The sequence below is a fragment of the Lepidothrix coronata genome, unplaced genomic scaffold, assembly GCF_001604755.1.
Source record: "Lepidothrix coronata isolate B3197 unplaced genomic scaffold, Lepidothrix_coronata-1.0 Scaffold66, whole genome shotgun sequence".
Classification (NCBI taxonomy): Eukaryota; Metazoa; Chordata; class Aves; order Passeriformes; family Pipridae; genus Lepidothrix; species Lepidothrix coronata.
In genome coordinates, this window is record NW_016690246.1 from 643,061 (window position 1) to 657,501 (window position 14,441).

Sequence of the window (14,441 nt, forward strand, 5' to 3'; positions counted from 1 at the left end):
AACACCTAGAATATGCTGAAAGATTGCCCCCAAAGGAGTGATGTTAGAAATGGTATGCCAAGTAATAAATATTGAGCTGAAATAAACTGACATCAATAATTTAGAAGTAACTGCTGAAAAATGTAAATTCTTCTGTGTTATGATGAAATCTTGGATAATATGCACCAAACCATCAGAACAATGGCACTAAGTGGAAATGCAAGTTCCATCATTGAGAAGCCATGCCTCAGCACCGGCACCTGTTGCCTCCAATTTTTTATGGGAATAACAGTGTTAAGATAACGTTCTAAAATATCAGTCTGGCCCTATTCTGCTCTGATTAGACAGTGCCAAAAAGAAATTCCATACCCTAAAACTTCCATTCAGCCTTGCAACACAAACGCTCAACTTCTGTTTCATTCACTAATTTGGATGCAAAACACCTCAGCAAAAGAAGGGATTTCACAGCTGTGCCCGGGGGAGCTGGGGTTGTTTAGTCTGGAGAAAAGGAGGCCTGGGGGTTACCTCATCACTCTCTACAACTACCTGAAAGGAGGCTATAGCCAGGTGGGTGTCAGCCTCTTCTCCCAGGCAACTAGCAAGAGGACATAGTTTCAAGCTGTGTCAAGGCAGGTTTAGGTTGGAGAGCAGGAGGAATTTCTTCACAGAAATGGTGATTAAACATTGTATTGGACTGCCCAGGGAGGTGGTGGAAACACCACCCCTGTAGTGTTTAAGTAAAGACTGGATGTGGCACTTGCTGCTGTGATTTAGTTGAGAAGGTGGTGTTGGATTATAGGTTGGACTTAATGATCTGAGATGTCTTTTCCAACCTACTTGATTCTGTGATCATGTAACTTGGTTCATTACAAGATATAACTGTACATCCTTTTCTGTGATTTAACTTTGACCTTCCACTTATGCTATTTTGGTGGCATTGTCAGAGTACAGATTATTTGGAGTTTAGTCACTAACAATCATCTCTGGAATCTCTTTAGTGTCTGGTATTGTAAGTACTTTCATAAGAGACTGTCTTGGAACTGACCTTTTCCCGTTATCCCCCTTCTTTTTTGCAGTCCACAGCCACATCTTTTTTTCAGACTTATATCCTGGCATCAGTTCCCTAACTTTTCCTTGTTTTCTTCATTGCTCTCTCTTTATTATTGTTTAGCTTTGCCATTCCTTTTCCCTACCCTACTGTACTCTGTGTAGACACATGCCCTCCCACCCTAACTTTGAGGTTTTTTTCCATTTTTATCCCTTTTTTTTTTCTAAATGAAACACACTTGGTTATGCAGAATGCTGAAACTAGTAAGACTCCTAAAGTAAAAGAGAAAGAAACACGTTGACACATTATATTTTGGTCTTGCTTCCCCTTCTTCTTCCCATTCTTTTGATTTTTGGCTTGATATGTCATGAATAATCAGATCATATAAATACTTTGGAGAAGGAACTCTTTTATCAGTATGCCACCTATCACACTTTTGGATGCTACATAAAAGCTACAATATGTGGTTAAAAATATTTGCCTTAAGAACTCAGTGATACAGGTACTTAGCATTCAGACTTGATTATTTGTCTTTCATTAGTCAATTGGCTCTGAAGTAAGAACAGTAATAACAATATATGGAACTAGTCAGCTTACATCAGTCAAGAGACTGCACTTGGCTCATTTATAGCTTGCTTACGTGGAAAAAAAATCAAGGTACCTTTACCATTTCTCTACAACTTCTGTCTGGCAAAAGAATACTTCTACGCTTAAGGTTATATGCTTAATTTATAAAGGAAGAAGAAGTCCAGAACTAAAGCTTGTAAAGTGGAAATACTGCTCAAATTACATACTATAACATGGTTCAGTGCTTTGAATTTTCCTGTTTCAACATAAGATTTTGCTACCATGCATGCCCAGTGATAGGGTACAGGAGTGCCCCAGTCACCGAATCCCTGCCCAGAAAATTCAGTTACATTCACTGAGCTTATGCTCCCTTTTGCCATATCACATGCTCAGCATAGGAGACACCAGCCTTGCCCACAACACAGTGGCTAGCAAACTTGTCCAGGATATTTGTTCTGTGGGTCTGAGCCTGTGCCAGGCCTGAAAGACAAGTTTCTTGCCATGCTTGCCAGAGTGCTGTGACCACTAGAATATGTATTTGCATATAAGTACTGTTACAGCAGGCATGTTACAGCAGGCGTGAAGGAGGCACTGAACTGTGCTGAAAGGGATGACAGAGAGCTCCTACAACTGCAGTCTCTAATATATACAAAAGAGAGGCAGAACTTAAAAATAAATTTCCCTTTATTTTTTCATATGTTATCCACCTACTTTACAGCAGCTAAATCTTGATTTCTGTGCCACTATTCTATCCTCCATTCATTGCATATAAAATTCAATCAGGACTGCTAAACACTGACCAAAGAATTAGATACCTAAGTGTTAGCGTGGCAAAAATCAGAATCCTCCCTTGAAGCAGGGCTATAACTTTGAAACTGGAACAATTAGTACATTAGGCAACGCACAGAGTGAGGTCTTTTCAAATTGATTAGTTGTCAGCTACTAATGGCTTATTTCAATTATTGTTTAATTAAAACCTGGAGGTGTTGAAAGAAAGAAACAATCTTGATCTTTTTATTTTGTGTCATACTCTCAAAGGGTATGTTTTAGGAATGTTCAATGCAAGATTAGCTTTAATGCATAACCTTTACAGTATTACGAATAATGTTGTCTTATTAAAAGTTAATCAGTCTTAAAAAAACCTCAGTATTGCACTCTTGCTCCTGAAAAGTTTTTTGCATTTTATTCATCTGTACCACCACAGCCCAAGTAAACAGTCTATACAAAATCCTGGTTAGGTTTAATCCAGGTCAGTCCCCTGACCACATAGCAACACAGGACAGGTTTTAATTCAGGCTCCTAAATGCACTTGTCTCCAGTGTACGAATTTAAAAGTGTGCTCCTTAGAGGGCTTCTGACCATCCTGAGCAGTCAAGAGAGACCTTGGCAAGAATTCAGTGGGTATCAGCTGATGTTGCAGATGCCCTAGGATACCTAAGGTACTTCCATGGAGCTGGCATGTCCGTTGCAAGACCTAAGGGAGATCTATGCCCTTCCAGACTGGTAGCTGGAAGGCAGGTGAGTTAGTGTAGGGACATGCATGACACTAGATGTTTATGATTAGCCAACTGAATATGAATGTAGACTTTTAAAAAGTGTTCCTGTGTTACTCTCAAGCTGAATCCCAACCCTAAACTCACTTAACCTACAGCAGGAAGCCACTTACAAATACATCAACAAGCACCAGGGAGAAGGGCAGTGCAAGCTGTAGGTATTACTCAAAGACAGTAGGAGTGGAAACCTTCTTTCTTTACAGCAAAAATACTTACTTTTGAGAATTAAAAATGTTAAAGGAACTAGAGCCAGAGAGCTAAAAAAGGCAACAAGAAGAAAAACTACCATGGATTGCTGATGGGCACTAAACTAGAATGTTATTTAGACAATAATGCTCCTTTACGCCTTCAAATCTTTCAGAAACCTGAGATATTTTAGCTTTAGCTACAAACTCAATAGTTTTAGTTGTACTCTAAACAGAGAGGTACAGATAGACCTCTACAGCCACACTAGCATTCAGTATCTTCAAGTGGAACTTCACTGAATGGAAATTTCTTTGTGTACTAGAATATGTTTTTATAATTATCATGTTATTAGTAAATGCAATAAGCAAAAATCTTTCAGTTTTAGAACAGAAGAGGCCATTGGTTCCACTTTTTAGTCCTGCAAAGCCCTCTCAGGAAAGAGAGCACTAGTTCTCTTGATCTTTAGGCTCTTCTCTGAATGCATCTGGAACATTTTCTATAATTAATTCATGTTCTTTGTCCACAGGTTAGAGACTGACTTAAAGTGCTTCTGGACTCAGCCTGTGATGGGAGCAGCCCTGAAGGCTTAGCTCCCATTGGGACCATGCTCCCTGGTAGTGGAGTGAACTCTGATGAAGGGGGCAGTAAGAAAGTTGAGGTAAAGTCCTCTCCAGTTTAAAGGACTAAAATGACATAAGTTCAAATATGTGATGAAGAAAACTACATTTCAAGAATGAAAACTATTTCTGACTATAAGACTCTGCAACAAAATAAGTGGATAACCAGAACTAAGCAAGAATGAGAAGTCTAATTCCCCTGAAATTCATTAATTTAACCTCAATTCATTTTTCTTCTGATTTGATCTGATTTCCCTACCTACTCTTCCATAAAACATGTGGACAATAACTTTGATTTGAATATTTCACTTCTGATGAAAACAAGTGTTCACACATCTTCCTGCTTAGGTGAGATTTCTGTGAACATCTTCCTACTGTGAAAAAAGGGAAAAAAATTCATTCATTCTCTACTGCCACCTGGGCCTTTCCTTCTCAGAGTTTATTGCCTTTCCCTCATATCATTCCTCTGAATAGAAACTAAAAGAAGCAAGCTGAACAAAAAAGAATGAAGAACACTGGGGAAACACAAAACCCTCCTTCAGTATCATATTTACCAATTTTTTTTCCAGTAAATATTGTTGCTCTATTTTTACATGTATGAACACTGAAGGCCCCGGAAAGCAGTATTGAAAGAAGAGAAACAGCATGAAGCTTGTGTAGAGAGGGTGATTCAAGAGCTGGGAGCAGCCAGCCAGTCTCAGAAGGCATGGGAAGGGCTTCTTGGGAAAAGTTGTTCCAGCTCAGAAAGTCTATGATGAAACTAAATCTGGGAGCAAGGACTTACCTGCAGGGATACCATGGAGAGGAGGGAAATTAGATGTAAATTCCACTTTTTCTTCACCTATTCATTTTGTATTTTCTCTGCATAGTAAGTTAGATTTACTTGTATGATAAACACTGGCTTTCATATTTGAAAATCCCTTTGGTCTTCTTTGAAGGAAGGAAAGAAAGGAAATTTCAAGCCAGGGAAGTCAAAAGCTCACTCATTTAAACTCTCCATAAATTTTTCAGGTTATAAAGTTAAAAATATAAATTCTGAACCACTGAAGCAAACTATCACTGGCGGTGAACTAACAGGATTGTAAAGTGGTGGGCAATGTTATAAGAGCATTTTAACTATATAGTTGGAAGGGATCTCAAGGATCACGTGGTCCAACTCTTCTTGGCGAAAACATGGTCTAGATAATATGACCCAACACACTGCCAAGGTGAATCCTGAAAATGCTGTATACAGGTGTCTCACCAGGTATAGCAACAAGACTGCAAATCAAGAAGACATAGAAGTACAATAAAACACAAAAAGCAGAAACTCTACCGTATGCAAAATAAAGTCATATCTTCTCTGGAAATCATCCATGATTCTCTCCAAGTAGATGGAAACTCTGCAGGTACATTGGCTTTACCTTCTGAGAATTACCTTCAACTGCCTGCAAGGGCTTCTGAAAGAGATTTCACACAAATATAGAAAAACCTAAAAAAAATTAGGCTGAACACTATTAGGGATGATGGACACTTCTGCTAAGATTTCTATAATAGTTAAATATTTCACATGAAGAGGGCCAGTCCTTTCAGGAAAAGGCAGTTAGTTTATCTTCAAACCACAAAAACAGACCAAGGGTACAGCTTCTTTTCTGTAACAGAGGTTTTTTAATGTTACAGGTTCAGCTACAATGTATTGAACTTCTACTGAATAGTGTTTCTGAAAAAAAATCAAGGCAAGAATGCTTGAACCTGTTTGATCAAATTTAGCGAAGATGTTGAAAATCATTGATTTCACGGTAGCTGGCCTTCAAGCACTGCCTGCACAGAAAGTGACCAAAGTTATTAAGGGTGTTGAAATTTTTGTGTCAAAGGTAACAGAAGATACAAAGGTAATGGAAATGCACACTCAAGGTATTCTTCAGATATGGTTTTAATTTCAGTCATTGCTAAATTGTTACCTGGTCTCATTTTTTGTCAGCCAAATGTCAGCTTACAGAATAATTGCTAAAATCAGCCTCGTGTATCTGTTTGCCAATCTCACCTTAACAGATGCCTTCAGGAGCAGAGAAGCCAATCAAAATGAGAAACTTTTGTCAGTGAGCATAGCCCTGGTCCTGTGCCTAACACTAAAACATGGCTATGACTGTTACAGGAGAATTAGAACTCATCAGAGCTGGTCTAAGTTTTTTATAGAGAAACTAAGAGAAAGCAGATGCTTCAGAAGAGTACTGTTAATAAAGATACTATTAATATTTGTACTAAAAGCATTCATAAATGTAAGACAAAGACTTGTAAACTTGTCTGAAATTTTTAGTATATCATTTCTGTTTTTATGGAAAAAAATATCCAGAACAAAGTCTTCGCAAGCAATTTAAAGGCTTGCATTTGTTTGGAAAAGGAAAACATGTCCAATTCATTAGAAGTAGGACATTTTTTCTTCCAGATTCTTTTTTTTGCTCTAACATAGTCTTCTAGATGCCCACACCCAGGCTTTTCTACACATAACATTGTATTATCCGTAAAAGTAAAATACAAATATCAGGTAGTCAAGGCAGTCATCCTCTAAGTTTCTCCACCTGTGTTTTGCGGTATCTACAGAAATTAGTTGAACTTGGAAAGTCTTACATTCACAAAATGAAGAAAAAGCTCTATGTTTATTAAAAAAAGAGAAAGAAAAACTTGAAAGGATAAGCTCTAATGCTATGGAAGATCTTGCAAGCCTAAGCCTTAATACTCTAACAAGAGATTACAGAATTAAAACATATTTTTAAGTCAATGCTCAATTTATTACCTTGTAGACCTTTAGTTTCATGCCTAGAAGTGGACTTAGTTCATGATTTCTAATGTTAGTTCAACAGTACCCAGCGATTAAGTTAAACTTCGCATTAAAAGGACTACTTTTGAAATAAATCATATACTTAATGCATATGTGAAGACAGAATAGCATATAAGGAAATCAATACTGAACACTTGAATACTGTCTATTAGTCAAAAAGACAACTCTAAAAAGGCCCCGTTTCCTCAGATATTTTCAACATGCTGTACTTTGCATAGTTTGATTAGTCATGTTGAAAGCAACAGGACCCTTTGTGTGCACCAGTGTTTGAAAGACATTTGACTAAATTGGCAGGAGCTGATATATATCTATTCTTAGTTAAATAGACTGAAACTCTCCAATCCTTCTTTGAATCCTTGGCAGTTTTGATTTTTTTCTCCTTACAGGTACCTCAGTTCTCTGCTAACTCTATTGTTTTGGTTGGTTGTCTCTGCCAAATGTAAAACAGTAATTTTCTTTAATCTGCAGCTTTTAAAATATTTTTCCCATGATTATCTGCTGTATGGTATTCCTGCAGAATCTGCTTTGTAATTTGCAATGGATTTCTAATTGCTTTAGAGTGATCTGTAATAGCAATCCATTAAAATATTTTTGATGAATCTTCATGAATATCTGATTTGATAGCAAGGCTATAGACTTTTACAAGAAAATCTATCTGACATCAATCAATTCTATAGTCCTTCTTTATGATACTGTTTTAATTCTATCTCTTATGGATTATTAATACTTTCAGCAGTTGCATGTCTTCCTTTAGGGACACTTTTTGAAAACCAATACACTGAAGTATGACAAAGTGGAAAATGCATCAAAATATTCTGGTTTTCTATTATAAAAATTCATGCAGTTTGGAATGACACTATGACAAACTGGTTCTATTGCCAGTATGTGTAGAGAATCTAACAAAACTCCTGAGAGAAAAGGGTTCAGCCTGAAAAAATCCAGCTACTTTCCGTCTGTACCCCACATCAAGACCTCCTCTGTTAACAGGAAAAGAAGGGTATTTGTAGTAGGAGACTCCTTTCTAAGGGCAACAGAGGACCTGATATGCAGACCAGAAGCAACTCACAGGGAAGTCTTCTGTCTCCCAGGGGCTCAGGTAAGGGACATTACTAGAAAACTCTCCAGTCTAGTCAGTCCCTCTGATTACTATCCACTATTGGTTGTTCAAACTGGCAGCAATGAAATAACAAAGAGAAGCCCAGGGGCAATCAAAAGAGACTTCAGGGCCTGGGGAGGATTGGTAGATGGATCAGGAGCACAGGTAGTAATTTCCTTGATCCTTCCAGTAACAAGGAATAATATTGATAGGAATAGGCAGATCCATCAGGTCAATGAATGGCTCTGAGGTTGATGTATTTGGAAAAATTCTGGGTTTGTTGACCATGGGATCATCTACTCAACACTTGGTCTACTGACACCTGACAGAATGCACCTTTATCTGAGAGGAAAAAGAGTTCTAGCACAGGAGCTAGCAGGGCTCATTGACTGGCTTGGAAGGGTGAAAGGGATAAAACCAGGCTCGCCAGTGATGAGCAATGGGATGATCTGCAAAAACTTGAGAAAAGGAGCACTTATGGGCTGAAGAGGCAGAGGGGTGGCACTGTATGTAATGGAATGGTTAGAATACATGGAGCTCACAGTTGGCAATGGCACAGTTGAGAGCCTCTGGGTAGGAATCAAGGAGCAAAAAATAATGTGGATGTCATGGTGGGAGTCTGCTATAGACCTCCCAGCCAGGATGATGACACCGATGAATTATTCTTTGAGGAGCTAAGGGACACTTTCAAGTCAACTGCCCTTATCCTTATAGGGGACTTCAACTTGCCAGAAATTAACAGGGAGCATCATACAACTGGTACAACCTGTTCCAGAAGATTCCTAAAATACCTGGATGACAACTTAATGAAACAGGTCCTAAGAGAGCTGACTCAGAAAGATGCCCTCCTTGATCTGCTGCTTGTCAACAAAGCAGATCTTGTGAGCTAAGTGGAGATTGGTGGTCATCTTGGCCACAGCAACCACCAAGTGATCAAGTTTAAAATTCTTCTGTTGACAGGAGGAAAAGTGCCCCCAAAAAAGACACAGTGAAGAATCCTTTTTGGATACCTGTTGTTCTTTGAACATCCTTTTATCTTCATTTTCTACATCTTCTTGCTTTCCTTTCCATTAAGACAGAGAAAAAGAAAACAACACAACTGTTGTGGTTTATCTTAACTCTGTGGCTAGTTGCAATCTAGAAGTTCTCTGCTGTTTGCCATGAAAACGGTGGGTATTACTCTGATTAATATGCCACTAGTTTCATAGATATGTAGCTGAATAGAATGTGAGAAGCTCAGGCAACTCTTTGCACAACATGGGCTATAGCTGGAATTCATTAGTACAGCACTAATAACTCAGAGCCTTATCAGAAAGAAAAACATATTGGAAACAGGATGGAAGCTATTTTTGGGGTACTTGTATGTTTTCACTCTGGGGTGACAGAACGCAAGAGCTGATGCCTCAGTTACTGAAGCTGATGTGCAAGAGTAAAGCAAAAAATAACTCATAAATTCAGACTTTTTTTTCTAACCGATTATGAAAGTATATTAATATATTGTTTTATTCTGCAAACCTATGCATCTTCCATTCACTCAGTGTAGGATCAGTGAACAAAATGGAACCTGATTATTATGTTATTTGCCGAGTTCCATTTTTATATTGAAGCTAGAATTCCATAAAATGAACAATTACTGATGATTCTCATGACAAGTAAAACAATTTCCTACAATATATATTTCTCTTAAAAGGTAGGTAGCAGGAAATAAAGGAAAGAAGGATTTTTCAAACAGTGACAGGGCTAATTGTTGCATGATCTCACTCCAAATGGCCCCTTTACTTTAACAAAAAAATTATGGAAAAAATGCACAGAGAACTAACTTACTGGTGCATCCTTCTCAGGAGTTTTTCTTTTTTCTCTTTTTACTGCTCTTTGCTTATGCAAGGCTAATGGGGAAAACTGGTGCAGGTGTGGCTGAATTGTCACTGAGACAATGTTAATTCAGTGAAAAGGAAAGATGTTCTTTACAGATGCAAAAAGTTTTCTTGGGCTCTAGGGAAGAGACAAGCACTTGAGCAGAGGTCTGTTACAGACTACAGAATCTACTCCTGAAGCCTCCTGAACTGAAAATGGTCAGAGGCTAAGGGGGCTGGGAGAAAGGTACTGCAAATGCTTGGCCGATATCTGCTCGTGGCCCCCACTGGACACAGGATACTAGCTGAGACCAAGTAATTGGGCTTTTCTTACTCAATCAAGATCTTAAAGAAAAAAAATATTTCTGCCTCATAATTAGACAGAAGATTAAAAAAAATCTGGGTATCTCTAAGAAACATTTGAAGTAAGGTTATTTACATAAAAATGTCAGTTAAACAAATTTTTATTTTGAAAAACTTACTAAGGAAGTGTTCCTCATCTCTGACTTTATAATATATGGCTACAGGTCATATTTTCCTCTAGAGAGTTTCATGTGTTCCTTTCGCTTTTGTCACAGAAGCTCACTTTTGCATTTACAGTGTGAAACAGTTAAGCAGTGTACAGTTATATGAACATTAACAACTAAAACTATAACATTCATTTTATACAGAACCTTTTCTAAAGTGTGTGAGTAGTCCAAATTGTAATGCTTTGAAAATGAATATGAATAGTCAGCAGTGAGACTGAGCTGTTACATCACACCCAGGGAATTATTATTTAGCATGTGCATAATATTTTCATCCTCAAAGAGTTTCATGAGCAACCACACATTCATCTCTAAAAGATGCCTCAAAGCCAAGAAGGTAAATATTGCCATATCTGTTTCTAAACATGAAAGACGAAAAGACAGAAAGGGTAGGGAAGGTAAGTGTCTCACCCAAAGGCAATCAATAAAAGAAAGTCAGTATCAGAGACATAATTATAAGCTGAGCACACCTAATTATATCTAGAATATGTTTAGAGAAGGAGCCTGAGGCCATGCAAGCCTGCATGCTTTTGTCAGCATTTAAAACATGAGGTTGTGGTGACCTTTGGAAAAGAACAGAGAAAAAACTTTTAGGTAATATTATCCCTTAGTGCAGCATGCCTGATCCAAACACCTCTGTTACTCCTTTCAGCAATGTTTCCACCACTCCTTGAAGTATAAAGCACATGCAAAGGGTTATTCTGAGATCCCTGAGCACCTTTGCCCTATGAGTGAGTGGGATTTGTTGACAAAATAAAAACTTCTGCAGTATGGATTCATCAGATCAGTTAATGATGGGGAGCATGCTGGGCTAGACCTGACAATATCCTATCCTGAAAGCATAATGTGGGTGTGGATATCACCTCTAGTGCTCATGATTTGACAGTAAGACTCCATTTTCTGATTCCTGCTCTTTTCATCCTGTCACTTTCATCATGTGGAATCTCTCTCAAAATTCAGTCTTTATTTGAAGTTCACTCTTCCTCAGCTTTTTTCAGTCTGCCCCACAGAAAAAACCTCTTTTCTCATGACTTCATGAAATGTGGCTTTGACTGTTCCTCATGATGAGGGGATTTGTCTCGTTCTCTTAATACCTTTGTCACCACTTATCTCTAGTGCCTATTAGCTTCCTCACACAAAATTTTGTGGGAGTTGTAAGTTCTTTCCAGTCCTTCCACAGAGCAACACAGTTCTACCTCATCTCTTACAAACTTCACTAACAAATTTTTGGAACTTCTTCTATGCCTTCTATGTCCAGTCGCATCTGTGCAGTTCACATTGCCCCTCTCTCCTTTTTACACCCACTCTTCTACAGAACAGCTAAAAAAAATTCTTACTTTCTCCTCTACGTCTCATTCATTTCACCCAAACCCTTTGCATTCCAGCAAAACTTCCATCTCAGCACTCTTTCGCTGTTAACCAAAAGCTAAATACACCAGGGATATTAGCATAATTGTGCAACTCAAATGACTGCAATGAGGTGAAGGCTTGAGGTTTTGAAAAAGGCTTTATTCTGTTTTGCCTGAACCTCAGCCCACCCTCTTCCACCCACATATGATCAACTCCTTGATGATTTAGATCCTTGGTTTTTACATCTATCAAGCAATATAAGTTGCACTGTTGACGCTATAGAGCAGAGCATTTGCCTTACCTCTACTCATTTTTCTAGCAGTGACTGACCACAAAAATAAGAGTTGTACCATTCTCTATAATTCTCTATATTCCTTCTAAATTACCATTCAAAGGTGATAGAATTCAGTGCATCCAGTGAACTGAGTGAAGGAAGGATCTTCTTGCTTTAGTGGATGAATATACAGAGCTTAGACATCTCTTTTCCATAGGCAAAAAAGGCAAGGATTACCAAGATGTGACAGGTTACTTATTCACATAAAAATATAAGATTTCAGGTTCTATCTCTTCTGGTTTTCTGTATTTGTGGTCAGCACAGCACATGAACAACAGTGCACAAATATACAGGCAACCTCTTTAACAATTAGCAAGCCCATTTTAATTAATTCATACTGGGGAGTTCTTGGAAAAAAATTACAAGGAAGAAGCAAGCTTAAAGCATTGAATTCCCTAGTCTTCAGAAGCAGTCTTTGGTTTTTTTTCTTTCCCTATATTGTATGACTTTTTCTTTTTTAGCTAATGAAGAATAGTGCAGACTGGAAAGCTGAGCTTATCTCTGCTTTCAATGGAGAAACCTTGTCAATAGAATTTGTCGATGATTGAAAGAAGTGAGCCCACAGAGACCCACTAGTGGTATTCTTTTCTGAGATTAATCTTTTCTGTTTGCAGATATTTAGCTTAAAGTAATTCGCTACTGAGAGACAGTCTGAATGGTTGAAAACCACTTTGCAACCATTCAGAAATACACAGGAGACAGTATCTCTAGTACTATAAATGAACATATCATTCTCAACTTCAAAGGAACTAAGATGTTTTGAATCAGATGAAGACCCAATCCCATAGGAATTTCCTGTTGTGCCAGTGTTTGGTTGCTGTTGCATGTCTGGCTTCAGCTGATCTGGATCAAAAAGGTTCCTAATCCCAGATGCTTCTCGTTGTCTTCTCTGAAGGTTATCCTCCCCCGTTTCCCATGCTCCCCCTCTGATACGTGTACATAATTGTTCCCTAACCCAATTCAATCAAAATGAAACAGGTTAGGAAAAAAGCCTACTATTTAAAGTGTGTGAGCTAACCTGGATCATTCTGACTGAACTGGGTCAGGGAGTGATTATATGTGAAGTTATACCAGCTGAGTGAAAAGGAAGGGAGACAATCTATTTGCTTGGCTTAGGAATAGTCAAAACAAGCCATAGGACTGCAACTTTATGTGATGTATTCGTAGACTGGCTTTGGATGGTATAAATTGACATGTGGTCTAAGAGATGCCTCACTGTGCACAGCCACCTTCCTTTTGATGTGGCTTCTGCATAACTGAAATGCCCCAGCAAATGCTCCTGAAACCATAACAGAAGGGTCAAGTGGGCATTTCAGGTCTCCCAACATGCTGATGCCTCGGGAAGTTCTGCCACACACACTAAGTACTGGCAAAACCCTGCAACCAAAATGGTTTGGAACAGTGCTGGGGGAGATTCAGGGCAACAGCTAACATGTATGTCTTTTGAAATCAGCCCAATGCATTATTTCTGGCAGATAGAGGCAGCCCTCTTCTATTTACTCGGAAGAGGAGAAAAGATTTGCTATCACCATCAGCATGCAAATGTTACTGCACCCTGTCTAACAGATTTAAGTATTCTTCAAGTGAAGACAGTTAATGTCGACATTTGGGTTTAACAGAAAGAACAGTCTGTCAACCACACATTTTATGTAACAAGCTTGTACTCTGCCTGACCTTTTGTTGAACAGAAGGGAAAACCATGGCAGACCCTGTGGTGCCTTGGATGTGTGCTTTTTGGACACACAGAAAGCTACGCCTTTCCTGTGCTGGGGCTAATGTTATTACTCTGAAGCCTATTCACTTGGAAGAAAAATGAACAAGCAAACAAACGTCAAATGTTTTGGGTTGTTTGCTCTGTTACATAGAAAAATTCTTCACTACAGCTTCTCAGTTCTCCATTATCCAGGTACTGGCAAGAGTAAAAGAGTACAGTAAACGTTGTCCCAAAAAAAAGACACTCTAGGAGCCATCTTGGTATTTGCAAAATTCACCCTGATGTCCCCATCTTTTTTATAGGCTCGCTTTAAGTACTGGAAGACTGTGATAAAGTCTTCCCAGAGTCTTTTTTTCTCCAGGCTGAACAACCTCAGTTCTCTCAGTCTGTCTTCATAGGAGGGGTGCCCTCTGATCATCTTCATGGCCGCCTCTGGATTTGCTCCACAGGTCCATGTCATTCTTATTCTCTGGACCCCAGAGCTGGACACAGTACTCCATTTGGGGGTTTCACAAAAGCTGAGGAGAGGGGCAGAATCACCTGCCTCAATATTTCTTTTGATGCAGCTCAGGATACGTTTGGCTTTCCAGGCTGCAAGTGTGCATTTCTGTCTCATGTCCAGCCTTTCATCCACCAGTACTCTTAAATCCTTCTCAGCAGGACTGCTCTCAATCCCTTCATCCCTCAGCCTGTATTGCCTGGGTTGCCCCAGCCCAGGTGCAGGACCTTGCACTTAGCCATGTTAAACCTCATGGGGCTCACGTGAGCCCACTTCTCATGGTCTCAGGTGAATCAAAAG